At 43.3% G+C, this 27,692-nt stretch overlaps 1 long non-coding RNA gene and 1 pseudogene across 1 annotated transcript in view; one reads left to right on the top strand and one right to left on the bottom strand.

Moving 5' to 3' along the window:
- Gm34516 overlaps positions 1-21,781 on the bottom strand; it is a 171,489-nt gene extending 149,708 nt beyond the window's left edge. The window contains exons 1-2 of the long non-coding RNA XR_877780.1: positions 21,619-21,781; positions 18,277-18,418 (exon numbers count right to left, since the gene is read on the bottom strand). This is a non-coding gene — a long non-coding RNA (predicted gene, 34516). The remainder of the gene's footprint in view (positions 1-18,276; positions 18,419-21,618) is intronic.
- On the top strand, positions 443-1,656 carry Gm8825 (predicted gene 8825; annotated as a pseudogene).
- Positions 21,782-27,692: the final 5,911 nt, after the last annotated feature.

Raw genomic sequence — 27,692 nt, 5'->3', positions numbered from 1 at the left:
GTTCTGTTTGCTATGGCTACAATCAGAGTTGAGTAGTATGGACTTCAAGTCTGAAGGACTGGGTTCATTAAGAGTTAATAGCTGCTTTTCTATCAGCTGTTCTCCCTGGCCTCTACTAAGACCCGAGAACTCTGCCATGGTTTCTCTAGTCTTTTGTATTCATTTTGTAACCCACACATAACGTATATCTAATTATTGATTATTTGAATTATGAAGTCTAAAAGTCCATACAAAAGAACTTGTGCTTGCTGGTAGGTACCTATGAAAAGGATCCAGGACTACGTCATCAGTTGCAGCCAATGAAACTGACATTGCTGGTGGCTTTATTTGTTATTCAATTAATTGTAGTGTTGTTGAAAAGCCCAAACATGGCTCTCTGCTTCTCCCTGTTCTCTGCTTCTCCCTTATCCAGAGACAGCCGCATCTTCTTGTGCAATGCCAGCCTCGTCCTGTAGATAAAATGGTGAAAGTCGGTGTGAACGGATTTGGCCGTATTGGGCACCTGGTCACCAGGGCTGCCATCTGCACTCCACATGGCAAAGTGGAGGTTGTTGCCATCAACAACCCCTTCATTGACCTCAACTACATAGTCTACATGTTCCAGTATGACTCTACCCACGGCAAATTCAACAGCACAGTCAAGGCCGAGAATGGGAAGCTTGTCATCAATGGGAAGCCCATCACCATCTTCCAGGAGCAAGACCCTGCTAACATCAAATGCCAGTGCTGAGTATGTTGTGGAGTCTACTGGTGTCTTCACCACCATGGAAAAGGCTGGGCCCACTTGAAGGTGGAGCCAAAAGGGTCATCATCTCCGCCCCTTCTGCCGATGCCCCCATGTTTGTGATGGTTGTGAACCACGAGAAATATGACAACTCACTCAAGATTGTCAGCAATGCATCCTGCACCACCAACTGCTTAGCGCCCCTGGCCAAGGTCATTCATGACAACTTTGGCATCATGGAAGGGCTCATGACCATGGTCCATGCCATCACTGCCACCCAGAAGACTGTGGATGGCCCCTCTGGAAAGCTGTGGCGTGATGGTCGTGGGGCTGCCCAGAACATCATCCCTGCATCCACTGGTGCTGCCAAGGCTGTGGGCAAGGTCATCCCAGAGCTGAACAGGAAGCTCACTGGCATGGCCTTCCGTGTTCCTACCCCCAACGTGTCCGTCGTGGATCTGATGTGATGCCTGGAGAAACCTGCCAAGTATGATGACATCAAGAAGGTGGTGAAGCAGGCATCTGAGGGCACACTGAAGGGCATCTTGGGCTACACTGAGGACCAGGTTGTCTCCTGTGACTTCAACAGCAACTCCCACTCTTCCACCTTTGACACCGGGGCTGGCATTGCTCTCAATGACAACTTTGTCAAGCTCATTTCCTGGTATGACAGTGAATACGGCTACAGCAACAGGGTGGTGGACCTCATGGTCTACATGGCCTCCAAGGTGTAAGAAACCCTGGACCACCCACCCCAGCAAGGACACTGAGAGCAAGAGAGAGGCCCTCGGTTGCTGAGGAGTCCCTATCCCAACTCGACCCCTAACACTGAGCATCTCCCTCACAATTTCCACCCCAGACCCTCATAACAGGAGGGGCCTAGGGAGCCCTCCCTACTCTCTTGAATACCATCAATAAAGTTCGCTGCACCCCAAGAAAAAGAAAAGAAAAGCCCAAACATGTCTGTTTCTGAGCTAGTGTACCCATAAAAATTATCTTTTTTATTAGATATTTTCTTTATATACATTTCAAATGCTATCCCAAAAGTTCCTTATACCCTCCCTCTGCCCTGCTCCCCTACCCACCCACTCCCACTTCTTGGCCCTGGCATTCCCCTGTACTGGGGGGCATATAAAGTTTGCAAAACCAAGGGGCCTCTCTTCCCAGTGATGGCCGACTAGGCCATCTTCTGCTACATATGCAGCTAGAGATATGAGCTCTGGGGGTACTGGTTAGTTCATATTGTTGTTCCACCCTAAAAATTATCTTTTAAAATCCTAAGTTCACCAAGTAACTCTACTCAACCTTTCAATTGTCTAGTTTTTTTTTAATTTAAATCTAAGAAGCGAATAAAATTTCAATTTTGAAAAAAAGAAAAAAAGCTGATGTGAAGTCACTAGAGACTTTCATCCTGGTTTCTCTGTACTTTGATGAAGCTTCTTACAGTCCTAAGCTCCCAAGATACCAAACTGCTCTTGCCTCTGTCCCCTGTACCTTCTTGGGGATTTACATGGGCATTCTAGCAGAAGTCAATGGTCAAAATGGGAACATTGCCCAACGCTGGAGCTATTCAAAGGGTTGTGCTGCTGCCTCCCCCAACCCCTGTGCACACTTACAGTGCTGCCCAAGTCCCAAACTCAACAAAAAGAGCTTCAGACTCAGGCTGTGTTCTTTGCAATTGGAAGCACATTGCGAGTTGTGAGTGATCCCGGGCATCCAGCATGTGCTTTGGCTTGCCAGAACACCCATCTTCCTCACCCTCCCCACCCACTCCTTCAAGACACCTTTGATAATTGGACCTGGTGCCCGTGAGAGGAAGAGGAGGGGAAGTCATTCTCCTGACCCTACAAGCCATCTGTTCACACCTGGCAGCTCGCGCTTTGATTATCCTCAACGCCGGTTGGGTAACTACAGATGTCTCTAATTTTCACAAAGCAAAGGAGCCCTTGTCTGGAGTAAATGAGATAGATAAATTAGGCAGGGAAGGGAAGGAGTCAAAGGTGTCTCCCCACTACTTTTCATCTGTGGCAATCCGAGGCTCTAATCTATTGTACAAATGTCTGCACACAGCATGCCCATGCTTGCTTGTAAACTCACAGGCAAAAATCTCACCTGGAGACAGTGAATAATGTCTGTTTCATGCCTTTTGCCCCTAATATACTTTTTGTTTTGAAGGCATCATATGGATTAGGTTAGTAACACCCATCCTCACATTTTCAAGCCACTATCTGCCCCTAAATCATCCCTCTTTGGAACTTGACAGGTGATCACACCTTGTCCCATTTCATGCCACTGCTTCCCATGAGCAAATTAGTCTTGCTTCACAAATCACAGGCTCTTTTCCTGAGCGAAACACCTTCCAAATTGCAAGAACTTTTCCCTCCAAGGTGTCGAAGTTCTGCTTTCTAAGATCTGGGGTGTTCTACCGAGGGGTTTCATTGTTTTAAAACACCACGTCTTGCTTCATATCCTTGGCTGATGGTGTTATCGTAAAAACTCCAGAAGGGACTTGGCCAAGTCTATGACAACTTCATCTCCACATTTAACAGGGTATCTTCTGGGCAAGGCTCCAGGTAGCCCCAGCCTCTGAGCCTTCAGAGGGACAAAGCTTTACCTGAGCTGTTCTCATAAGTCTAAGGTACAGAGAGAAGGGAAACAGACTGTCAGCATTGGCCGAATGAGGTTTACAAAGTTAAACCACAACTGCTTGTAATTTGCCAGCTTGTTCCAAACCACTGTCAGACCAAATACAACCAGATGCAGCAGTTTCATGTAAACAGACGCCACAGATGGATCATGGAATGCGCATCCTTTTCTTGCTCCTATTGAATACCACTATCCTGCTGATGTTTCTGTCTCCCTATGTAGTCATACATTCCACCAGATGCAGTTCTGTTAAAGTTGGGTAAAAGGACCAACCCCAAGATCCCTGGCATTCAAAGTAAATATTTGACAAAGCCTGGCCAGTAAGGTCATTCCTTCATCCTGGCCACAGCCATAGTATATGTGACCCAGATCTGAGCACTTCAAAAAGTATAGAGAAATAGACATATTCTGTACACAAAATTTCTAAGCCAATAAAATATAAGCCTGAATCTGCCTGTGAATAATTTTGTCACCAGGAATCAAGGGCCAAGGAAAAGTTCTGTGTGGGTATAGCACCCTTGAAGTAAGAAGCTCTGTCAACATAAAGAAGTAAGCCAGGTATGGTGGCATATGCCTGTAATCCTAGCACTTGAGAGACAGACTCACGAATACTAGGAGTTCGAGGGTCATCTCCAGCTACACAGAAGTTATAAGCTAGCCTGAGCAATGTAAGAGCATGTCTCAAACAAACAAACTAAAAAATGAGACATAGATGCAAATACATTGTTTAAGGGGTGTGTTGGGTCATTGAAACACACGAACCAATCAATGTGCTTTCTGGCTCAAGACCATTTTATCTAGGTTTCTATCTGAGTACAAGTTCTGCCAGTGGCAGGAAGAAAGTCAAAGCCATTGGCTGTCCCACATGATTCATGCACTGGCTCACTTTTAAAGCTAGTGTCCAATGCCTATGTTAAATCCTACATTTGATGTGAGACACCATCTTTACCATAATGGTTTACTATCAAGAATCCAATTTTAACCTGATTCTTGTTTTGAATGGTTTTCAGAGTTCCAAGTATATCGAGGATTATTGAGTTCATGCTTACTAAGAAAAATGAAAGTGCATGGATTTGTACCAAAATCCAGGATCTTCACATAATTCACACCTATGAGCTTCTGTTCCTTATGTGGCGCTTACTTCTATTACATTGGTGAAAAGTACTAAATTCGTGCCTAATAAATCAGACAGAAAGGAATATGGTGGCCACATGTTATTTATTGGCACACAGAGTCTGTCCCTCTGATGTGATTTTGGAAAACCCCTACCCTATCTATACTGCCTACATGCTTGATGAGATTTCCACATAGAGGATGCTTGCTTTCGACCCCAGTCAGAACCACAAGATGCAAGGTGGCTCTCCCGGTCGGTGAGTTACTCCTTCTCAGTCCACTCTTGTAGCTCCTCCCGTCACCTACATGTCTCAGGGCTCTTCTGCTTTCCATCTACAGTCACTCCTAAGCTTATCTCAGTCAGCCTGTAGCCACCCATCCACCCATCCTTAGCTTCCACAGTGTAGACTCTATCACAGACCTGCCCATTAGCCTCACCTGCCTACTGCATGTCCCATTTACTATCGCTGATACTTCCATAGCTGCTCTTGCCCTAATATGTCCAAGCCAGGCTCCCAAGGCCCTGAACCCCAGATTAGCTCTTTCCTGAAACCTTCCCCATCTTGGAAAGTAATTCAGGCCAGAAGACTCAGGACTAATCACCATAGACTAATCTCTTTCCTTCAGTCACATATCCTTTCTGCCATCAAATCCTGACAGCTGTTTCTTCATAACCCTGGACTACTTATTCTTCTTTGCAGCACTGAACTCACTCTTGCTCAAGCCTAAATAATCTCCCACCTGGAAAACTGCAGCAGCTTTGTTCCTCATTTTGCTCCATCCCTCCGTGCATCCTGTCTCCTCCATCCAACAGTTAAAGCACTCCTCTGAGAGTGCAAGTCATGGAGCTGGAGAGAACTCCATGGTTAAGGGCACTTACTGTTGTCGCAGACGACCTGAGTTCAGTGAGCTTCCATGATATTGGGGGCTTTTGTCTATCTGTTCACAATTGTAATCTGAGAACCTACAACAGTGAGTGCGCTCAACTGGGAAATGAATGAGGAATAACTATGGTTCTCTTAGGGAAGAAGTCTTGTAGCAGAAAACTGTTGGAACAGCTTCCGAGACCAAGGCCTGACAGAAAACCAGTCGTTAGCAGCTGCCTCTGCAGTCTGAGCTCTCCTCCGGTTCACGTGTGCATGACCCAGACCCAGCCAATAAGATTCACACCTACAAGGTTGGCCAGTGGTTAGAGGAACTGACTTAAACATAACAATGGATTGCTTCTCCCTTTGACTTTCCTGAGGTGAACGTCATACTGCTTATGTTTAAACTTATTCATTTAGCAAAAGCATCTTTTCTTTAGAAAACAAAGATGTCCACCTCCATCTTTTTCCTTAAGATAGCATCTGGGCATTGAATCTTCCACAGTAACTTTAACTCAATGTGGTAGGATACTAATACTGTCTCTTACCTCCCTAATGTGAAAGATTAACTCAAAATAATCCATAACATCTAAAACAGCTTCTTGAAAATACTACAAAATCCTGTGGTTTTAGGTTGGGCAGATATTTTCTTATCTAGGCATAGAAAGCATAAACTGTTACAAAAAATGTTATAACTCAACTGTGAAATAGTTCCTCGTCACCACACCACCCCCCAAAAGGCTCATGTTTAGAAGATAAAGTGATAGTGCTATTTAAGAAGATTCTGGAAACTTCAGAGAGTAGCTGAAGCAAGCAAGTCTTTGGGAAGATGTCCTTAAGGTCTATATCTTGATTCTTGGTTAATACTCATCTCTTTATTTTTCTTCTGCTCTCACTGAATGTGTGTGCCACATCCTCCCTCCCTCCTTTCTGTCAGCTACCATGATATTCTGCCTCACCACACACCTAGAATCAATGGACCCAAGGACTCTAGACTGAATGCTATGAACTGTGAATGCAAATAAGTCCCTTATTCCAAGAAGGAAGGAAGGAAGGAAGGAAGGAAGGAAGGGAGGGAGGGAGGGAGGGAGGGAGGGAGGGAGGGAAGGAAGGAGGGAGGAAAGAAAGGATGAGAAAAAGAATGAAAGGGAGAGAAGAGAAAAAGAGAAAAGAAAGAATGAGAAAATGAAAAGGAGAGAAAAGAGAAAGAAAGAAAGAGAGAGAGAGAGAGAGAGAGAGAGAGAGAGAAAGAGAGAAGTAACGAGCAAAGGTATTAGTCCAGCTCTCCAACAGAGGTCTGTGTGACTGACAAAGGGAAGAAGTGTAAGGAGGAACGCCTTTACCTCCCTTCACCAACCAGAACTTCAGTCCAAACCTGACAAAACTCAAGCATGAGGCCTATGAAAAATACCATATGGTCTTTAGACACACTTGATCTCAATCCTTATTAAAGAGGAAAAAAAGAGGAAATAACCCAGAATATCAACTGTAGTTGTCTTGAGGGTAGAACATGTAATGATTTGTGCTTGTTTATTCGTCCTTCCTGAATCTTTATAAAATATCTAGTTAATGAACAAGTAATACTTTGGAATAAAAAAGAAAAATTAAAACCTGGGTGTGGTGGTGCACCCCTTCAGCCCCAACACTGGAGAGGCAGATCTCTGAGTTCAAGATCAGCCGGGTCTACACAATGAGTTCCAGGACATCCAAAGATGCACAACGAAAACTTTACACACACACACTGCTTGCAGAAGTCACAAGATGTGAAGTGAGATCCTCGTCTTTGAAAAGTCTTTCATTCCTGGAAAACACCAGAGAGGACAGGAAGGACAGGAAGCACGGGAGAGGACAGGAAGTCCACAAAGAGAAGAGAGAATCCCCCAGTCTTTCCCAAATAACTCCCAGGAAACCATCTGTGCCATAGTCACCTGGACACTTATTAAGAAGGTGCACTCCTGACACCCAGCCCAAACTTGTAGGGTCAGGCCCAGGGAATTGAGCTGAGCAAACCTCCCAGTGAATGTTGTGCCTGCTCAAGTCCAAAGACCACTGGAGGAGAGATGAAGGGAGATGCTCTGAGCCTCTGGAGGATTCAGCAGATCTCCACTTGAGTGACTCCAGCTGACTAATAAAGTGTAACTAAGAAGGGAGAGAAAAATCCAATTCATCAGCAACATCACCAGGTTTGCTGTGTGCGTTCTGCTGTGAAGAAGGAACCTACATCTCACGCCAGTAACACATCTGCTCCACCAAGCACCGTCGGTCCATCAGCCAGCTGTGAGATAAAACAGGAGAATCCTCGTGCGAAAGCTTCTTTGACAAGTGATAGCACTTGAGGCTTAAATCCCATTTTCCCATGACAAAACTTTCCTCAGTAGATGCCCTGATCCACCCAGTCAGCACTGAATAAACATATTTGTTAGACTTCCCAGAATTTTAAGAAGACAGTGTGTTAATAGGGAATCAGTTTGATATGTGCCTGGCCTTGCCTCCCTTTATACTGGGTCTTTCCTACCAAGGGTGATCACTCTCCAGACTTCACTAACCACTTCTTTCCTGAAAACTTACAGGTCCCCCAACTCCCATGCCCCAGTTGCCCGTTCCTCTCCCACAGATGGGCCACCACTTCTTCTCCCTTCCCCGGACCTCTCCTTCAAGGCCACATCAACTAGGATTTGACCACTATAAGCACAAACCCCATCCTGGTGGCTAAGACAGGTTTGCCTTCCTATCCAACAAGAAGTGCAGTGCCAGGACAGGGGTGTGAGGACTTCATCCATTTCCAGGGTCCCTCTGTCCTCCTACCCCACCCTACATAGTTCATGGAGTCCACCTTCTTAGTTATAAAATGGCCAACCCCACTGCTGGGCATCCTATCTGCAGTGCTAGGCAAAAGGGAATCAAAGGGTACAGAAGTCTTCCAGGCTAAGTCCAACTTTTCTTTTTAAGTGTTTTTAAGTATTTTGCCTGTGCATGCTTGGTGTCTACAGAGGCTGGAATTGGAGTTACAGAAGGTTGTGAACCAGCATAGGGGTGCTAGAAGTGGAACCAGGTCCTCTCTATAGGAGCAAATGGTACTCTTAACCGCTGAGCTAGCTCTCCAGGCCCAGTCTGACCCTCTTTATACTGAGGAGCAAAAAGGAATAATACTTCCCTGGAAAACCTTGTGGTGTTTAATTTCTTGGCAAAGAATTTCGCTCAGTCTAAATATTGAGAAAGGTCATAAATACAAGTTGGAAGACCCAACACCAGTGAGCAGTTATTTAAGGGACTCTGGATGGTGAGACGGCTGTGAAAGAGATGTCGAAATAGTAGCTGACCATCATCGGGAAAAAGTACGCAGGCTTAATAAGTCAGGAAGATCTGGCTAGAAATTGCAGCCCATGACAGCAGCCAAGATGATGAACCATGCACCCATACACACACTCTCAATGCCCCTATCCCCATGCCCTGTCTCTTCCTCTGTAAAGGTTCGATGTAACCTTCTGGTGTATGGTTAACCACATACAGCACCTAGCTCAGAGGCAGGAGCAGAGGCATGGTGGTTGGAATACAAAAATCAAACCCATACAACCCAGAATTTCCCTGCCTTGCATCAACCTAAAGGGATTAAAAACAAACACAAACAAAAAACCCAAGAGGTAAACATTTATAGCAACTTCACTCATAACTGTCAAAAGCCTAGATACAACCAAGATGCCCTTCAGTGGGTGAATGGGCGAACAGTGGAATGCATTTCAGTGTCAACAACAAATGAGCTTTATGGCATTCAGTGACATGTAAGTTAAATGAATAACACTGTTAGAGAAGCTAATCTGTATGTTAATCTGTGCAGCATCCTGGAAAAGGAGAGAACATGGAGACGCTTAAAAAGTAATTAAAATGATCAGGGATTAGAGGAGAGGGAGGGATAAATTATAGAAAGATAGAGGATTTTTTTAAGAAAGTAAAACTATTTTAAATGACACTGTAATAGTGGCCCCATGTCATCATTATACACTGTCCAATCCACAGGACAGACAGGACCAAGAGAGACCCTATGACTACACACTCGGGTGAGAAGGGCATGCCAGTGTGGTCTATGGGTGCAGCAAGTTCACTACTTCTAGTAGAGGATGCTGTAATGGGGGAGGCTACAAATGCTGGGAGGAAGGGAGCTGATGCTAACCTCCCTTCCCTGGAGGAGACAGAAGCAATATCTAGTCCCATGCTGAAGATCCCAATGGCTAACTGAGGTTTGATTCCATCTGTTCACTCTGGGAAACACCCAGTCTGTTAACTCCACCTGGAGCAAGAAAAGAGGAAGCATGAAGGCAAGAAGGTCGTTTGCCTCAAGTCAGCCATACTGGAAGGTCTGCACCCAGAACATACGCCTCCCCAACTCTGTCCCCCTCCTTTTCCACCTGTATACTCTACGGACAGGACCCTCCCTGCCCCTTCTTCTCTGGGGGACTGTCAACAGTCACAGACTCCTGCTATAGTGATCTTTCACAAGTGGACAAGAGAAACTCTTCGATACGGTGGCAGCTTGGTTCAGAGGATTGTCCTGTACACCAGGTGCCTGTGGGAAAGCTCTGTATGTTCCCTCAATGATGCTATAAACCAATAAATAAATAAATAAATAAATAAATAAATAAATAAGCAAACTACTAAAAGGTAGTTTCAAAATGTAAGTAAATCAAACAGCATTCAAAGGATGTGGGCTATTACCCAGGAGTCGGTCTTCTCTACAAGAAGTATTTTTCTCCCTCTGCACTTCTTTCTCCCAGTGTTTGCTCTAACCTAAAGTGCCTAGACTGTGAACGTGACTGCCTCTCAAGCCAGTGCCCATTTGATTAAGATTTTAAGCATGAGAAACAGCATTCTCTACTGGAATTAATCAAGGCTTAAGCATTTCATTCTAGAATCCCCTTAGAGTCACTTCCTCTGAAATTAAGCTTGCCCATCTTCACCATCACTGTTCCTGGGACTCCTTTATTGCTGTTGGTCAGTCTGGCTTGAAACTGATTCATTTCACCAGATTAGGCAGTGGTCCTGCTGGGGCTTGGGGGTTTGTTTGTATGTTTCCCGTCCTATTTGTGTATTCATGTTTTGTTTTGTTTTGTTTTCAGCCAGAGCCTAACAGTTACCTCCTTTACCTTGCAACCAGCGTGCTGCATAATCTTTCAGTCTCTCTTCTTGATGCCTGAGTCAGACTGGGAGCTGCTCTCTGTTTCTGGCTTTGAGCCTTACAGGGCATCCATCCTTTACTCTCTCCTGCATCCCTGCGAGGTCCCTAACTACTGGCTCCACGACTCAGTCCTTGGATGTCCGTTGTGCACTGCCATGGTGCATCACACAGACATGTGTGCCTTCCATTTGTTCCACACAACATCCAAATGTTTGTTTCCTAAGCCCAAAATGGTACCTCACCAAAATGTATTCTTTTACAAATAAGTGGAACCTTCCTTTTATTTAATAATTTGTACAAACTTGAAATTTAAAAAGAAAATAACTCTGAATGTTTTGGGTGAAAATATGTTTGAAACTGACAGTTTCTCATTTTAGCACCCTGGGAACAAGCTTTCAAATATATTTTACTTTATTTTATTTTATTTTATTTTATGTCATTCTAATAGTTTACTTTCCTTGGTAAATTGTCCCCAGCTCATATATGAGCCAAGGTGGCCATATCTCATTTCTCTTTAAGCAGCTTAGCAAATCATTTTATTAGCCTCATCCTAAAATGCTGTTTCTATTTTATTTTTTTAATTTTATTTCTTATCACTGTACTATGACATGTGTGTGCATGCACGTGTCACAGTGTGCATGTGAAAGTTGTCACAGGACAACTTTCAGAGATTCGTTCCCTTATTCCACCAAGTGGGTTCCAAGGATGGAATCAAGTGGTCAGGTTTGTACATCTATGCCTTCCTTATCTGCTGCTAAGCTACCTCACAGATCCCCTAATAGTTTTTAAATGTGTGTGTGTGTGTGTGTGTGTGTGTGTGTGTGTGTGTGTGTGTATGTGTGTGTGTGTGTATGTGTGTGTGTGTATATGTGTGTGTGTGTGTGTGTGTGTGTGTGTATGTGTGTGTGTGTGTATATGTGTGTGTGTGTATATGTGTGTGTGTGTGTATATGTGTGTGTGTGTGTGTGTGTGTGTATGTGTGTGTGTGTGTGTATATGTGTGTGTGTGTGTATATGTGTGTGTGTATATGTGTGTGTGTGTGTGTGTGTGTGTGTGTATGTGTGTGTGTGTGTGTGTGTGTGTGTGTGTGTGTAATACATGGCCCTGTGTGATGGTCTCTTTTTTATCACTGAAACTGCCATGTTCTCCCCCAAATCAGCAAAGCTTCACTTGGTCACCTCCGTTCCCTTTTGATTCTGTCTGATCCATCTTGTCATCTATTTTGGGCACATTTGGGGAAGTTTTCCCTGTAAACAGTATGACTTGTGGGACGCATAGGAACCAGATAATGTCTATCCATAAACACCCGCCCTGTGATTACAACAAAGGTCACGGTTGCAAGCAGTTTACAGTCAATTGCTTGATCAACAGTCACTGAAATGCCAGTATTCTGAGTTCTCATTACGCCCCTGTGCCCACACTCATCCGCCATCACCAGCAGGAAAGAGCCTTCTAACTGGCCACTTGTTCACAAATGTTTCTAATTCAGCTAAACATCTTGATAGGAAATATCATAAATTATATGTATAGGCCTGTCAGTACAATTTTCAACAGCAGTAACATGAGTTCGGTTGGAAATAAAATGAAAACTTCAAACCAATTTCCAGACTTGCTACCTTGAATTTTAATCCAAAGCATATTAATGTCAAAAAAAAAAAAGAAAGAAAGAAAGAAAGAAAGTCTAAGCATTCTTGGATTAAAACCCTAAACTAGGAAATATACTTATGGTTTACTAAGCCATTTTTTAACCCTCTTCTGGGAGTTTACAAAAATATCCTGAAAAGCATGAACATGTTCAAGTAGGTGGAAAGCCTGCATCAAGACCTAGCAACACTGTTGGATTACGTGCATACTATATAACTTACATTCATATGTGGCTTCCATTAAAGGACCCTGAGATTGTTCGCACATAAGACCATAAGAAAGGGCACACAATCCCACCCATAGTAGATGCTGCCTACATAGAAGAGAGAAAAAGAAGGATGAAGAAAGAAGTAGATTTGGATTTCTCTCTTCTTGTGGGAGTCTATAGGGTGTGCAAACCTCTTGTTTATGCACAAAGCAAGCAAGTCTCCCCTCAATCCCCATTCCCAGAGAACAACCCTACAGTCCATGAAACAAGTACAGCAGAAGATGGTCTGTGGTTTTGCTTCTTTTTGTCTTTAAGAGGTGACGTTTTAAAGTGAAGATACAGGTTTCTTCGATGGACTGATGACAACTACATGATTTCTCCTCACTTTTCCCTCACAGAGATATGTCCCCTAGAAATCTTTCTTGGAGCAGGTGCTAAGATGACAAAGGCAAAGTCTAAGATGATGTCATAGCCAGATTTCAAGATGGCATAGCCAAAGTCTAAGATGACATTATAGCCAAATTCCAAGGTGACATAGTCAAAGTCTAAAATGACATCCTAGCCAAAGTCTAGGATAAATTAGTCAAAATCTAAGATGACATAGCCAAAACAATCTATCTTGGAAGGTGTAAAATTCTGCATATTAACGTCAGGAGCCGGTACCATGAGTACTGCATTTGTGTGAACAACTTTGGTATCTATACAATAAGCTGAATTCCTCTTCCATAAATGAAGGAAACTGATTTAATATTAATATTGTTTTAATATTAATTACATGCTTGGCACAGCTATAACTAAAACCTTTTTATTAAGAGTTCATTATTTTCCATATGGTAGTTGAGGGAACTAGAAATTACCTTTAAAATATCTGTTATGCCCTGTGTTATTCCATGAGTGTGACATTCTGGAACAGGCAAAGTCGTGGGATAAGAAAACGCACCCATCATGGTCAGAGACGGGGAAGAGGGGAAGCAGACAACAGAAAGAACAAGGTCACATGAGGAGGCAATGAAACCCTTCCAGATCCTAACTGTGGTGATGGCCATGTGGCCGAACACTTGTGCCCAAATCCTTAGCACTATAAGCCTATAATAAAATGATTTCTCAGTGCCTCTGACATTTAATAATATCTATGGAGAAAACAATCGGTTGCACGGTTGTAGTACAGAAATAAGACCAGAAATAATTTCCTAATTAAAAAGATAAATTTTCCAAAATACTTCAAACACTAGTTGCATACAAACATTTCGAGAAACAAATTTCAGTATGAGGAGAAAAGGCTAGACCACTGCTGAGCATCGTAATAACAATGGTCCAGTAAGAAGAGCTCAACAGATAGTTTAAGCCCATCCTCACTGTATAATGATGTGGAAATCTAAAATAATAATAATAATAATTCAAATTACATTGCACAGCAGGGAAAGATAGTTTAATCTGTCAAACACCAGGATTGGAGTTAGCTCCCCAGAGCCATGTCTTAAAAATAAAATAAAATAAATTAAATAAAATAAAATAAAATAAAATAAAAATGTGGTGGTATAAGTTTGTAATTCCAGAAGAGGTGGGCTCCTAGTGCTCCTTGGTCAGCCACCCTAGCCTGCTGGGATAAATTCCAGACCAGAGAGACCGTCAAAAAAAAAAAAAAAAAACCCACAGTGGACAGTGCCTAAGAAACAAGATTCACGGTAGTCTGGTGGCCCACACAAGCACATGTGTACCCACACATGATGCAAATCTGCACACACGTGTGCACACACATACTAAATAAGTGCATTTCTAATACACTGCAATCAAACCTGCTCTTTCTTTACTTGCACAAATTAATAGTATTCTAGCCAAGGCTAGAGTGGGAACATTTTAAGTATAAAGTGCTAGGAAAGTGTTTCAAATACCTCCAAAGCAGCTGTAGGAAATACTAAGTGTGGCGATGGCCTAGTAAAACTTTATCTGAATTGAAATGCATTGAAACGGAACTTTACATAATCCTAATACGTCACAAAATATCCTTTTCATTTTTTTGCAGCCATTTAACCATTTTGAGATCAAATGCAGTAGGATGGATGTGTCTTGAGGGCCTCAGTTTATCAACATCTCCTATAGTATAGGGTCTTAGTACACAATTATGGGCATCAATTCAAGTATGAGTTTCTTCTATATTCTAGGTTTCCTTCCTGCTAAAGTTGCCCATTCCTGGGGCCACAGACTGTGCCTGCGATTACTCAGGCTGCCTGAACTACAGTTTTAGAAGAATGGAGGTGTGAGAGACCTCTGAAAATATACAGAAAACAAAATTCTGACTGACCTAAAAAGAGGCAGAAAAGAAAAAGAAAAAAGTAGATCAGTGCATATATCCTTATAACTAAGATTTTTCAAGTTTCTAGGTCAGAATGCACAAGGAAGTCTTGCCTGTGAAAGGTTCAAGTCCTTTAGTTAGTGTCACCTGTTGGGACAATGAAGTCTGATATTAGCATTCTTTCCGCATTTAGACTGGCCACAAGTTGTGTGTATTGATTCTAGATACATCAAACGGTTTGGTCTTCTCCCTGACTGAGTGCCAGGAAAGGCACGTATTTATCTCTCACGGATTTCTGTGATGACAAGTTTTCCACCTGCGCAAGGGAGGCAACATCTACACCCAAATTAGCCCAGGAGTCAACACATCTTGTTAGCTTATTACATTTATTGCATCAATTATCTACAAATTAAATACAGCTGCGTCGTCAGTCACCCCAACTCCAAGCCCAGGCTTAATGAGCTTGCAAGGTAGACCAGAGAGCAGGAGTGCTCACTGTCAACAAACAGAGGAAACCTGATCCACCTACCCACAGGACTTGGCCCAGATGAAATCCCCTGCTTTTGAAGGCAGTGGGCATCATGTTTTAAAAAGAATCGAATCAAGTATTTATCCCAAACATGAGAAGCAGTACATTTGATGTATTTACTAAATAGAAATTGGGTAAATCTGGCATCCAAATCAGAGTTGCCAAGGTCACTAGAGTCACCCTGATGTGGGGGAAGGACCAAGGCAGAAGACACAAGCCAAGTTCTTCAGCTCTGCAAGGATGGCCAAGCCTGGTGTTCTAATAGAGCCTCTCTAATCTTTTCAACCTTTCTTCCTACAAAATGGGGTTGCAGAACCATATGCTCCCAGTTCCCCTGAAAATTCATGTGCTTTTTTTCTCTCTCTCAAAAAGAGACAGGATTGGAGGCCTGGAAGGACTGAAGTGAAGTCAGATTTGGGAATTGTCTCCATATTTCTACTGGCTGAAGGAATTTCCAAGAATCTCCCCCATTGCCAGTATATATTTTATAGGCACCGGGTGGACACCTGTTTTCAATCGCACCTTCAGATCAGATGAGCCCTCTAAGGAGTGGCCTGCGCGCATAGGCTCAGCCTAGAGCAAAGAGAAAATGGCCTGTCCGTGGCTGTCTTTTCTGTTTGCTTTGTTAATGATTTCTGAGCCATGTGTGGGCAAAAGGCCTGTCCCAGCTCTGGCTTACATCATGTGCGTGGAACTCAAGTCCTGTCATGGAATGAATGCCATGGAGGTGGGGGTGGCGAGGGTGGGCAGCATTTGTTTAAGCCTCTGGTCAGCTGAGGTCTTCCTCACTGCAAATGGATTTGGGCTCATAAACTATGGGAGATTAGTTTTAAGTCCTCACAATAGACCTCACTGAGCAGACTCCAGGTGACATGAAAGGCAGATGCGGGGCAGCTGGAACCTGGCCTTGTACCCCTTCCAGATGGCTGGACCCAGAATCCAGGGCTTGGAGATGGATATCCAGGGCAGCTGGATCATGAAGATGTAGCCTGAGCAGGCTCTACCTAACAGCAGCCACGTGTGACACATCTCCTTTCAAAGTAATTCATGAAACAACAAAAACCTTTGATCTCTGCACATAGATGGGATTGTCATTAAGGAGGCCACTAGCCAGCTCTCCTAGGCCTGAGCTCCTCGGCACACACTGAGAAACTACTTAGCCACCAAGTCTCTTAAGACTGAAAGCTACAGTTTAAGACACCTAATCCCAGGAGTAGGGAAGTCTTACCTCGGTCTTGCTTGAGATCAAGGCAATTTCATGATCTCCACACCAATGCTGCAGAAATTCCAGAGAGTCCTAGTGACCAGCTGGAGTTGGGTTGCTTCCTGATGCCAGCTGAATCCCAGCAAAATCTGGACTCGCTGTCCTCACACAACACATCCCTCTCCTGTCCTCTAAGCTCTCTCTTTCCAAACCCTGCTCTTGAGCAGCCCTGCTTCCCACATAGAATCTTGGCTTCACACCCTCAGATAAGTGCTGTGCTGAGAACACTTAGAGAAACCAAGATCAAACATGCCTGAAAAAAGCTGCTGGGGACACATGTGGTGGACCAAGAGAACTCATCAAACCTCGGAACAAACCCAAGCTGCTTCTGTCTTCAAACAAAGGTGACCAGGGACACTGTGGAGAGACAGCCTCCCAACAACTTTTTACAACACCTGCCTGTGTCATCTTTCAGATAAGACAAAACACAATCTGGAACCAAAATTAGGAGTCAGGACAGTATGTTAGTACTAAAATTTTCTGACCAAGGCAACCCTTCAGCACACCCAAGTTTTGGGGTGCAAAGAAAGATGCCCCATCAATTAGTAGCAGTGAAGGATGGGCAAACGTTGAGGTGGCTGCTGCCAAATGATGAAAATCTGAGGTGACAGCTATGTGGCTTCTGTCATTTCTCTTTCCTACTTACCATCCCTCCTTCCACTGAAGATGATGGTATACACAGAAAGCTAATGATTACTCCATACGCTAGCACTAGACGTCTGTCTGTGCCTCACAGAGAGACTCCCCACACAGATATGATTGTGTTTTGTCTTACAAATAAAAACAATTCTCCAGTCCAGAAGCCTCAGTCAATCCAAGGGACTCAGTGAAGTCCATAGCTTGGTTTGCATGTCCACCCATTTTAAACCATTGATTAATGGTGGCTAAGCAGCCACAAGGTTTATATTCCTGGACACGGAGGGTTTTGGACATGAAACACCAGTGTTTTCTTTCCTGTTATCATAACATCGGGCCATTTAATATCACCCAATTCAAAAAATAACTAGTCACCATTGAACTGTGTCTCCTCTCTCTCTCTCTCTCTCTCTCTCTCAAACACACACACACAAACACACCCTTGTCATTGTGGATCTGCTCATCTGCCCTTTACAAGCCCAAAACAACAAGATCAAAACGTCGTAAGTGACCCAGAAGTCAAGTGGTCCCCCTGGACTCCCACTTAACCTCCTCCAGAGGTCTGGCTGGAGCCTGCCGAGGAACTGATTCGGTGAGGAAAGCAGTCAGCGGGTTTCATTGGTAAACACAGCCCCACCCTCCTTGTAAATCTCCAGGCTAAGGACAGGACAAGGACTTTACACAATTACCATCTGCTCCTGGAGAAATTCACACAACTGTTTTATCAAAGGCGGCTTTGGCTGTTTCACTAATCAGGGCCATTTATAGTCCGATGCAATCAAATCTGATGTTGCAAGCTACAAGTATTTTCCTTGTTGTTGTTGTTTGTCTTTTCCTTAGACCCTCCTCTATTCTTATTCTTAAAATGTTATCCCAAACCAGGTGTGTGAAATATCTGAGCACCAGCTAAGTAATCAGGGTCTTTTATCTATCTAACAGAGATGTATGGAAATGTTAAGACCTAACGACTAGCCAGGGTGTGGTGGCACATGCCTTTAATCCCAGCACTCGGGAGGCAGAGGCAGGTGGATTTCTGAGTTCGAGGCCAGCCTGGTCTACAAAGTGAGTTCCAGGACAGCCAGGGTTATACAGAGAAACCCTGTCTCGGGAACAAAAAAAAAAAAAAAGCTAACAAATACAAATAGGCAGGGAATTAGCATGAAGAAATTTCTCTGTATCTTACCTCTAAGCAGACTAAGCATCACTAATTTGTCGTAAAGACTGGGGTCATCCTGGAATGGCCTACAGTCCTAATACAGTAGAACAGCTGTAGGCAATGGTGAAGCCCTCAACGCCATCTTTCCAGGTTGCAGCTCTTTCTGTAACTGAAGGAAAATTACCCAAGTTGTATACACACAATAAGATGAAAACATGGAAATTTCCTGTGGCTGTTCGGTTGGAACAAGCTTACAAAACATTCATAGTAACCGGACAATCAAGTTATGTCCTGTAATCAGATAACTTTTGCCTTTAGCAGAGTGGTCACTTAGCAAAGGAGAAAGTATGTTTGCAAATCAAACATAGACTGTGACGTAGTTGCAGTTCAATGTCCAGTTCCTACAGTCACTAAACAGCCCTCAAGGATTCGAGTGACTTCCTTTCCTTTAACAACATACTCAAAATAGTTACCTTCCATGTGACTTTGGAGTCATTCTTTTTTATTAAAAACATTTGACAGTCACTAATTACATGCTTTTCACTGAGTCTAGGCTGTTTTGTGCCTCATTCTTTGAATGAGAACACCACAGTCAAGCCTATAGCAGGTTTTATTAGACTCTGCACTTCGCCTTTTCCCCAACGTCAAGGGAGTCAGGCTGCATATGAGTTGACAGGCATCTGAGATGGAGCTGATGGCCAGTAGGGTTTGTGATATTCAAAGATGTAGGCAGCCTTATTTGAGGGGCATGATCCAGTGGTGTGTCTGCTTTCATTTACATGTGTATGAATGCTTTGGTCCCAGGACTGTGATGGACTTTGACATCTCCTGGGGTGCTCCAAAGATAGACAGACACACACACACACACACAGTGCCAAATGACACCTTAATCATAACCAGGAGGCACGGCATTGTGTGGCTAGCCACTGTGAGCACCTGGTCCCCAACACTCAGTCTGCTTATGCCATTGTGTGTAGAAAGCAGGTTCTCTGAGGCTGCCTGACCACAGGAAGGGAGCCACAAAGATGGAGCTTCCCTGCGCCATGTAAGATGATGATCTGTGACATGTTTGAAGAACTGCAGAGGGCCTCCAACCCTGTACTCTGTCCTAGTGGGCCCATCTGGGGACACATTCCATGCTTTTCTGGCAGAATGACTCATGGACTTCCATCAGTACAGCATCCTCCCCTCTCTGTGCCTTTGATCTGGCTCATTCCTCTCCGTGGATTGCCTCCTTCTCGTCCTAAGATCCACATGAAGCACAGCTCATGTTCCAGGGTCCTAGGTCAATTCCTACATCTTTCAAGAGCTTTCTTAGCATTATCCAGATGTGCTCTGGAGTTCCTTTCTCCTGAGAGATGTAGAGTTAAACTTGACCAGTTTCCAGTTCCTTACTAAAGCTGCCATGATGTTCCCTCTGATGCGTGTGAGCTGCAACCTACAGGCTCTGTCTGCATTCAACAGTCAGTGCTCTATGTTCAGCTCCTCTCCAACATGCAACTCCAACATGGCCTCACTAGAGTCTAGACATGCAACTTAGCCTAGTTTGCCATCTTTGCAGGCAGTGGTAAAGATTTAATGCTTCCTGAGGGGCACAAGCATTGAGAATTTAATTCTGCCTCCTCTCCTCACCACATGGCAACCATCTTCCCTCTTCCTCCCCTCACTCCCTGCTCTCCTCTCCTCCCCTCCCCTCCCCTCCACTCCATTCCTCCCCTCCCCTCCCCTCCCCTCCCCTCCCCTCCCCTCCCCTCTCCTCCCCTCCCCTCCCCTCTCCTCTCCTCTCCTAGCCTCCCCTCTCCTCTCCTCTCCTCTCCTCTCCTCTCCTCTCCTCTCCTAGCTACAATGGACAAATTTCTGGCTTTGTCCTAAATAAGAAACTTTAGTCAAAACACTGAGATCTCAGTTTTCATTCCAAATAATGTGTCAGGAACTTAGTTTTGGAAAATTACACAACATTTACCTAAATAAAAATTCCTCTAAAGATGGGAGTTTTCACAAAATTCCCTTCCAAATTAATATATCTACCAAATTTCCATGCTGTGTGCCTATATGCCGGTGATTCTTCTATATTACCATATATATCTATATAATCTGCTTTATATCGGAGCTTTCCATATCTGTTTATTCTTCTCTTACTGGGAGAGTTTGTAAGCTACACAACACGTATCCTCCTTATACCTACTTTTCTTTTTCTTTTTCTTTCTTCCTTTTTTTTTTTCCTGGTTTTTTTATTTTTTTTTTTTTGAGACAGAATTTCTCTGCATAGCCCTGGCTGTTCTGGAACTTGCTCTGTGGAGCAAGTTGGCCTGGAACTCAGAGATCTGCCTGCCTCTGCCTCTGCCTCTGCCTTCTGAGTGTTTAAATTAAAGGCATGTACCACTACTGCTTTAGCCAAATTGAACATCTGAGACTTTCTGAAACTGCAGAAAGAACACTGAATGATAATTCAATGTTCTTCCAAGCATTTTTGCCATTTAGCCTGGAGAGTTATCTTAAAATGGCATTCACAGAAGAGAGTTCAACACCACCCTTACCATCCAGAACCTAATGCCTTTAGACACACTTTGGGGTTTTTTGTTTTGTTTTGCTTTGTTTGGGGGAGGTGTGGTTTTTCTTGGTGGTAGTGGTGGTGGTGGTCATGGTGGTCATGGTTTGATTTTTGCTTTTTTGAGACAGGGTTTCTCTGTTTGGCCCCAACTGTCCTGAAACTCACTCTGTAGACCAGGCTGCCCTCAAACTCCGAGATCCAGCTGCCTCTGCTTCCAGAGTGTTAATATTAAAGGTGTGTGCCACCACTACCCAGCAAACACACTTTTAAGTAATCCATTTTTCCTGATCATTCCAACCCTTATATTTGTATAGCTTAATACTTCTCCACAAAAACTATTTGTCCTTTATTTCTTTGAATATTTTTTACCAACATGCATTATATTTGATATTCTAAATACAACAGTATCTGAAGCCCTGATGGATCCATTGCTACCATGAATTGTTTCAGTTTGTTCTTGCCCAGAACATCTCTCCTGGCAGCCTAAAGTTCAATCCATGGGTCCCACAACCTGACAAAAGAGAACCAACATGTGAGAGCTGTTCCCACTGTATATGTACATGGAGGCATATAATTTTAATCCTAGAACTCATAGGCAAAGCCAGACAGATCTCTGTGAGTTCAAGGCCAGCCTGATCTACAAATGAGTTCCAGGACATCCATAGCTGTTACATAGAGAAACCCTGTCTCAAAAAACTAAAGGGGAAAAAAATCTCACTATAAATATTGTTTCTCCTTTATGTTCACCATCATAGGATAAGAAATATAAACTATGTCCTGAAATACCAAAGGTAAATGAAAACTGAAAAATCCCTCACCTTCCACAGATGAGCTCTTCAAGAAACGGTCTTGGGGTTGTTGCTGCTACAAACATTCTTCTGCCAACATGTCAACAGCACAGATGACCAGCATGGTGGTTAATCTTGATTAGCAACTTGATGAGATTTAGAATCACTATGGTAACAAATTTCTGGGTATATCAGTAAGGAATTACCGAGATGAAGCTAATGGAGTTTGAAAGACCCACCTAAAATGTGGACAATATCCCGTGGACTGGAGTCATGAGTTGACTAGAAAAAGAAAGTAGCAGAGTAGAAGAACTTACCTTCTCTGCTGTAACCTGCTTCCTGACTGCCGATACAGTGTAACCTCCAACCATCCCTTCCCTGCTATGCCTTCCCTGTGCAGTCATGCCTTCCCTGCTGTGATGGACTTCATACCCTGGAACCCTGAGCCAAAAATCAACCCTCCCTTCTTTAAGTTGCTTCTTGTTAAGTGTGATCCACAGCAGCAAGAAAAGTAACTAAGACAACAACTGAGTTAGAAAACCATAAGGGAAATAAAAGGGACAAGGGGAAGAGGAAGAGGAAGAGCAGGCAAACCATCTTCACACACCAATATATTCCTCCTGCCTAAATAATAAAATCCAAACTTGATCGTCTAAGTTTCCCACAATATGGCTCAGCTCAGCTCCCATACTCCTCTTTCCTACACTATCTCTCCAAGCTCATGTAGACTGTTCACTAGGCCCCTGATGCATTATCTTCCTTCCTGTTTTCTCTCTCTCTCTCTCTCTCTCTCTCTCTCTCTCTCTCTCTCTCTCTCCCTTCCTCCCTCCCTCCCTCCCTCCCTCCCTCTCTCTCTTTCCTGCCTAAGTCCCTCCCATCTGTGCAAGTCTACCTAGAGTCCTACCTCCTTCTCATAGCCTTTCCAATCACTCCATGGTGATATTTACCTCTTGTTGATAGACCCAGAAAGACAAAGACTACACCAAGATGTCTACTTCTATGAGTGGAGAAAGCATGGAGGGTGGGGTATAAATCCTACCAAAGTTAGAATTTCAAGTTAGGTAGGTCTTCCTCCTCAATCTGATTGTTCATTTGTTTCCATTAGTTTTCTCCATGAGCTACACACTGAAGTGTTCCTTTCTCTGAAATGCAGATATCCTTATTTCCTTTCTGAATACTCACCCTGGACCCCTATTCTGCACATTTCTGCTCTCTGGTCCCCTGACTAAGCTAAAATCTGATTTTGCTGGTCCAATGTTAATGGTCTACCCAGAACCACAAATATGATTCCCACATGGCTCATAAGGTGCCACCAAATATTACAGGAAAAATCCACATGCTTTTGAAAGCCTTGCCTTAGCAACTAGACACACACTCTGCAAGAATACCTCTTACAGTCCCCAGAGTTTTTAGACAATAAAATGATAATGATGCTGATATTACCAACAGAATATAAAACATTTATTGTGCTCTTATTATAACCCAGATTCCATGTCAAGAGGTTTACAAGTGTTACCCATTTAATTTCCACAGCAATCCCCTGCAGTAGTATTATATCCCTGCTTTATAATGAGGTTGGACAATAAGAGACCAGGAGAAAAACTTTAGTAAGATATCTAGTTAATAAACTTTGGTAGTGAAATAAAAAGAAAATAACCTCTATTTTTCTTTTGGGCTCTCAGAAATTATCTATGCAGCCCTTAACTTTCTTAACCTTCTTTTTGTTCATTAACTTTAAAAATCACCAGAATGCAGAAGAATATTTATTAATCTCACTTAAAGTTTTCAATTTATTTTCAATTAAGAAACCTCATAAACCTCAAAATACAATAAAACATGCCGATAGACACCTAAGTTGCCTTTAAAATCTTCAATATGTAGCCTAAGGCTCCAATACTATAGCAAGATCATTTGCTTGATAAAGAAAGCATATTTATAAGGGTGTAGAATCCCTTTCCAGATAATAATCATCAGAATGATATGGAGAGGACATTGTAAAGCACATGACACCTCATCAGGGTAGAACGTATAGCCAAGGTATCTCGGCTTGATAAGAAAGGCACGACTTTCAACAGTTAGGATGCATTATTGACTACAGAATTAGATAACTTCTTCCCCAGCAAGGACTGAATTGCCTGTCTACAGCACCAGTATCTTTGGCAAATCACAGCCTTCTATATTTGAGTAGGGAAAAGCATTCTTTTGGCTCAGCATGAAGTTTTGGAAAACCGATAGATCTAGGACACCCTTGAAGCAACCAATCCAATTGAATCCATTCTACTTGCCATACAGCCTCACAGTAAGTGGCACTGGCCATCCACTTGGTTGTAATAGCATTTGTTGTGACTGTGGGTAAGGACCATTGTTTACATATGATTTTACTTAAGATGAAGTTTTTTCCAGGTACTTCTAGAGGCAATGCCAGCAAATCCTGGAAATCTGAATAAGTTATTATTAAAGTTAGAAAGAACAATGAAGTAGTTCTAGAATTAAAGGTGGATGGCAATAGATAGTCCTAGACTGTGTCGCTGTGCCAGAGTAATTTCCTTCCAGGTTATAAAAGGAATATATTAAATATTCAAGTGGCCATTCCATATGGAATCATATGGAGGGCTGGGGATGAGCTCAGATCTGACCCAAAATATAGATGTATTTATCTCCATACTCAGAAGAGGGTAAATAGGAGAAATATGAAGAGATTCCTACCAAGAAAATCTCAGATAGATCTTATTCTCTAAGACTCTACCCACTCAAAACTCACCAACTCAGATTACTAGTAAATAAAATCAAATTTTATTTTCAGATATAGTTTTAGCAATGAGCCAGAGTATATAGTCAGGAGCAAGGCTTGAAAATAAATAAGCTGTATTCAGGTCTCACCTTCATGACTGAAATCCAACAAATACTTCCATCATCTTTCCAATACATAGGGCTATCATTGGGTTCACAAAGCAGTCATGGTTGCCACAGAGTCACTTTGCCAGCAACACTTATTGCTATAGCTTCTATTTCTTTAATACAAAAAAATGCAATATATTTTTCTTAAGATTTTTTTATGTGTATAAAGCAGAAATCGTGTCATTCTGGATAGTGAAGTATCCTACCATTCTGTTTTTGAAAAATGGAGGGAAAATTAGTATTTGGTACAAAAACTATTCTAGTGATTAAATAGCAGATATTTTGTTATTGCTGGGGTCAGAATCCAAGTTTTCTTGCTCAGTGATGAACACCACACTTCTTCCTCGAGGCTTCACCCCTCTAGAACTTCTACAGAGGATGGATGAATCACATCAGCTAGCAAAGATGCTTCTCACAGATTTTTAGAGGAAAATAAGTCATTCTGCAACTCGAGAGTCCACCTCCATCCACTTGCTCTAAAAAGGGCTTACACCAACCATACTTTCATTGAATATCAAGAGCGGTTTGTATTCAGTGAAGGGCAACCTGGTGCTGACAAGTTTAAAATGTGATGTAAATACAAGGACATGATGAGCAGAGGTCCCAAAGAATGTTCTGGAAAAGTAGAAAAATACCACAGATGGTTTCTGTAGCCAAGTCATGCAAGAATGTTGAGCAGGCAATTCAGCAGAAGTAATAAAACAACCAGGGTCATAAAAACAAAAGAAGAAGAAGTGAAGGATGGAAGGAAGGAGGGAGGGAAGAAAGGAACTGGAAAAAGGAAAAAGAAGGAGAAAAGGGGGGAGGAAGAGAAGAAGGAGGTGAAGGAGGCAAAGGAGAAGCAGAAACAGAAGAAGCAGAAGCAGAAAGAAGAAGAACGAGAACAAAAAGAATAAGAAAGAAGAAATGGGAGAGGGGAGGAGTGAAGGATGGGGGAGGAAGGAAGGGAAGAAGGAAGGAAAAAGAAAGAAAGGAGAAGGAAGAAAAGAAAAGGAAAATAAATGAAAGAGGAAGGGGAGGAGAGAAGGAAGGGCAGGAGAAAGAAAGGAGGAGGGAAAGGAGGGAGAGGAAGGAGAGAGAGAGAGAGAGAGAGAGAGAGAGAGAGAGCTAGTTCCTACAAGTGACATTACCTGGTGACATGACACTACAGATTGGAAAGCAGCTTGGATTGCTGGTTAGCTTTCTGTGTCACCTCTGAAGGCAACATGAGCCTAAAGATGATATTTCACTCTGAGCTTCCCTGAGCTTCTGCTGCTCAATTCACACAAGACAAAGCTTTTCTCGGTCACTGCTACTGTCCAGCTCCCACATCATCCACAGGAGCTGTGGGCTCCATCCCTTGTTACTAAACACTTGGAGCCCCAGCTTCTCCAACACTGACTGGCACTGAGAGGGGGTGGACAACTTCTCTGCAGGAAAATGTATCAGGAGGGAATGTTTGTTGTCTGCACTTTTGTTTCTAATTGCTATAACTTTATAAGAGCTCTGTGTGCTCTTGCTTTATTGAAAACAGAGCCCACTAAGCCAAGTGTTCTATCACAGAGCAACAACCAAAAACTAAACATGTATATCTTAGAGTATCTTGTAGGCATGTACAGTACAACCATCTGTTCATGCACAAGGCCACAGGATGACTTCGGGTATCTTCCTCCATCTCTCTCCATCTTGGTTTTTGAGGCAGGGTTTTTTCACTGACCCTGAAGCTCACCAGTTAGCTAGACTGGCTGGCCAGTTAAACCCTTAGGATCTGCATGTCTCTGCCTTCCCATGCTGGGGTTACAGTCACTATCATGGTTTCTTTTTCAGTGGTTGTGGAGTTTTTTTGTTTTTGTTTTTTTTTTTAATGCCCTGACAAAGGCAAGGAAATCATAATTGCAAGAGCTTGAGAGAACAAGTCACATCACAGTCAGGAGGAGAGAATAGTGACCACCCGCATGCAGGCTGTGCTCAGTGATAGCCACAGTCCGTTCTTCCCACCTATGTACCCACCTGAGAATCTCTCAGATGCATCCCCACAGGCCAACTCAATCTAGAAAATTCCTCATTGAGACTTCGTTGACAGTCCGAACTAGACATCACAGATGCACACGGCCATGTCCAGCTCTTACATGAATGTTAGGGCTCAGGATGCAGGTTCTCATAGTTTAAGTGGCCAACTACTCACTGATCCATCTCTTGAGCCTCAGAAAGATGTTACTGATCTGGGGCATAAGCCCCTTCCGCTCGACTCGAGCCCCGGGCTACCTTGCCAGCAGAGTCTTGCCCAACACCCGCAAGGGCCCACACGGGACTCCCCACAGGATCCTAAGACCTCTGGTGAGTGGAACACAGCGCCTGCCCCAATCCAATCGTGCGGAACCTGAGACTGCGGTACATAGGGAAGCAGGCTACCCGGGCTTAATCTGGGGCACAAACCCCTTCCACTCCACTCGAGCCCCGGGCTACCTTGCCAGCAGAATCTTGCCCAACACCCGCAAGGGCCCACACAGGATTCCACACGAGATCCTAAGACCTCTAGTGAGTGGAACACAACTTCTGCCAGGAGTCTGGTTCGAACACCAGATATCTGGGTACCTGCCCTGCAAGAAGAGAGCTTGCCTGCAGAGAATACTCTGCCCACTGAAACTAAGAAGACTGCAACCCTCCAGGTCTGCTTATAGAGGCTAACAGAGTCACCTGAAGAACAAGCTCTTAACAGTGACAACTAAAACAGCTAGCTTCAGAGATTACCAGATGGCGAAAGGCAAACGTAAGAATCCTACTAACAGAAATCAAGACCACTCACCATCATCAGAACGCAGCACTCCCACCCCACCTAGTCCTGGGCACCCCAACACAACCGAAAATCTAGACCCAGATTTAAAAACATTTCTCATGATGATAATAGAGGACATCAAGAAGGACTTTCATAAGTCACTTAAAGAATTACAGGAGAGCACTGCTAAAGAGTTACAGGCCCTTAAAGAAAAGCAGGAAAACACAGCCAAACAGGTAGAAATCATTAAAGAAAAACAGGAAAACACATCCAAACAGGTGATGGAAATGAACAAAACCATACTAGAACTAAAAGGGGAAGTAGACACAATAAAGAAAACCCAAAGCGAGGCAATGCTGGAGATAGAAACCCTAGGAAAGAGATCTGGAACCATAGATGCGAGCATCAGCAACAGAATACAAGAAATGGAAGAGAGAATCTCAGGTGCAGA

Source organism: Mus musculus, chromosome 19 (genome assembly GCF_000001635.26).
Source record: "Mus musculus strain C57BL/6J chromosome 19, GRCm38.p6 C57BL/6J".
NCBI classification, from domain to species: domain Eukaryota; kingdom Metazoa; phylum Chordata; class Mammalia; order Rodentia; family Muridae; genus Mus; species Mus musculus.
This window is presented reverse-complemented; position numbering and strand designations above follow the sequence as displayed.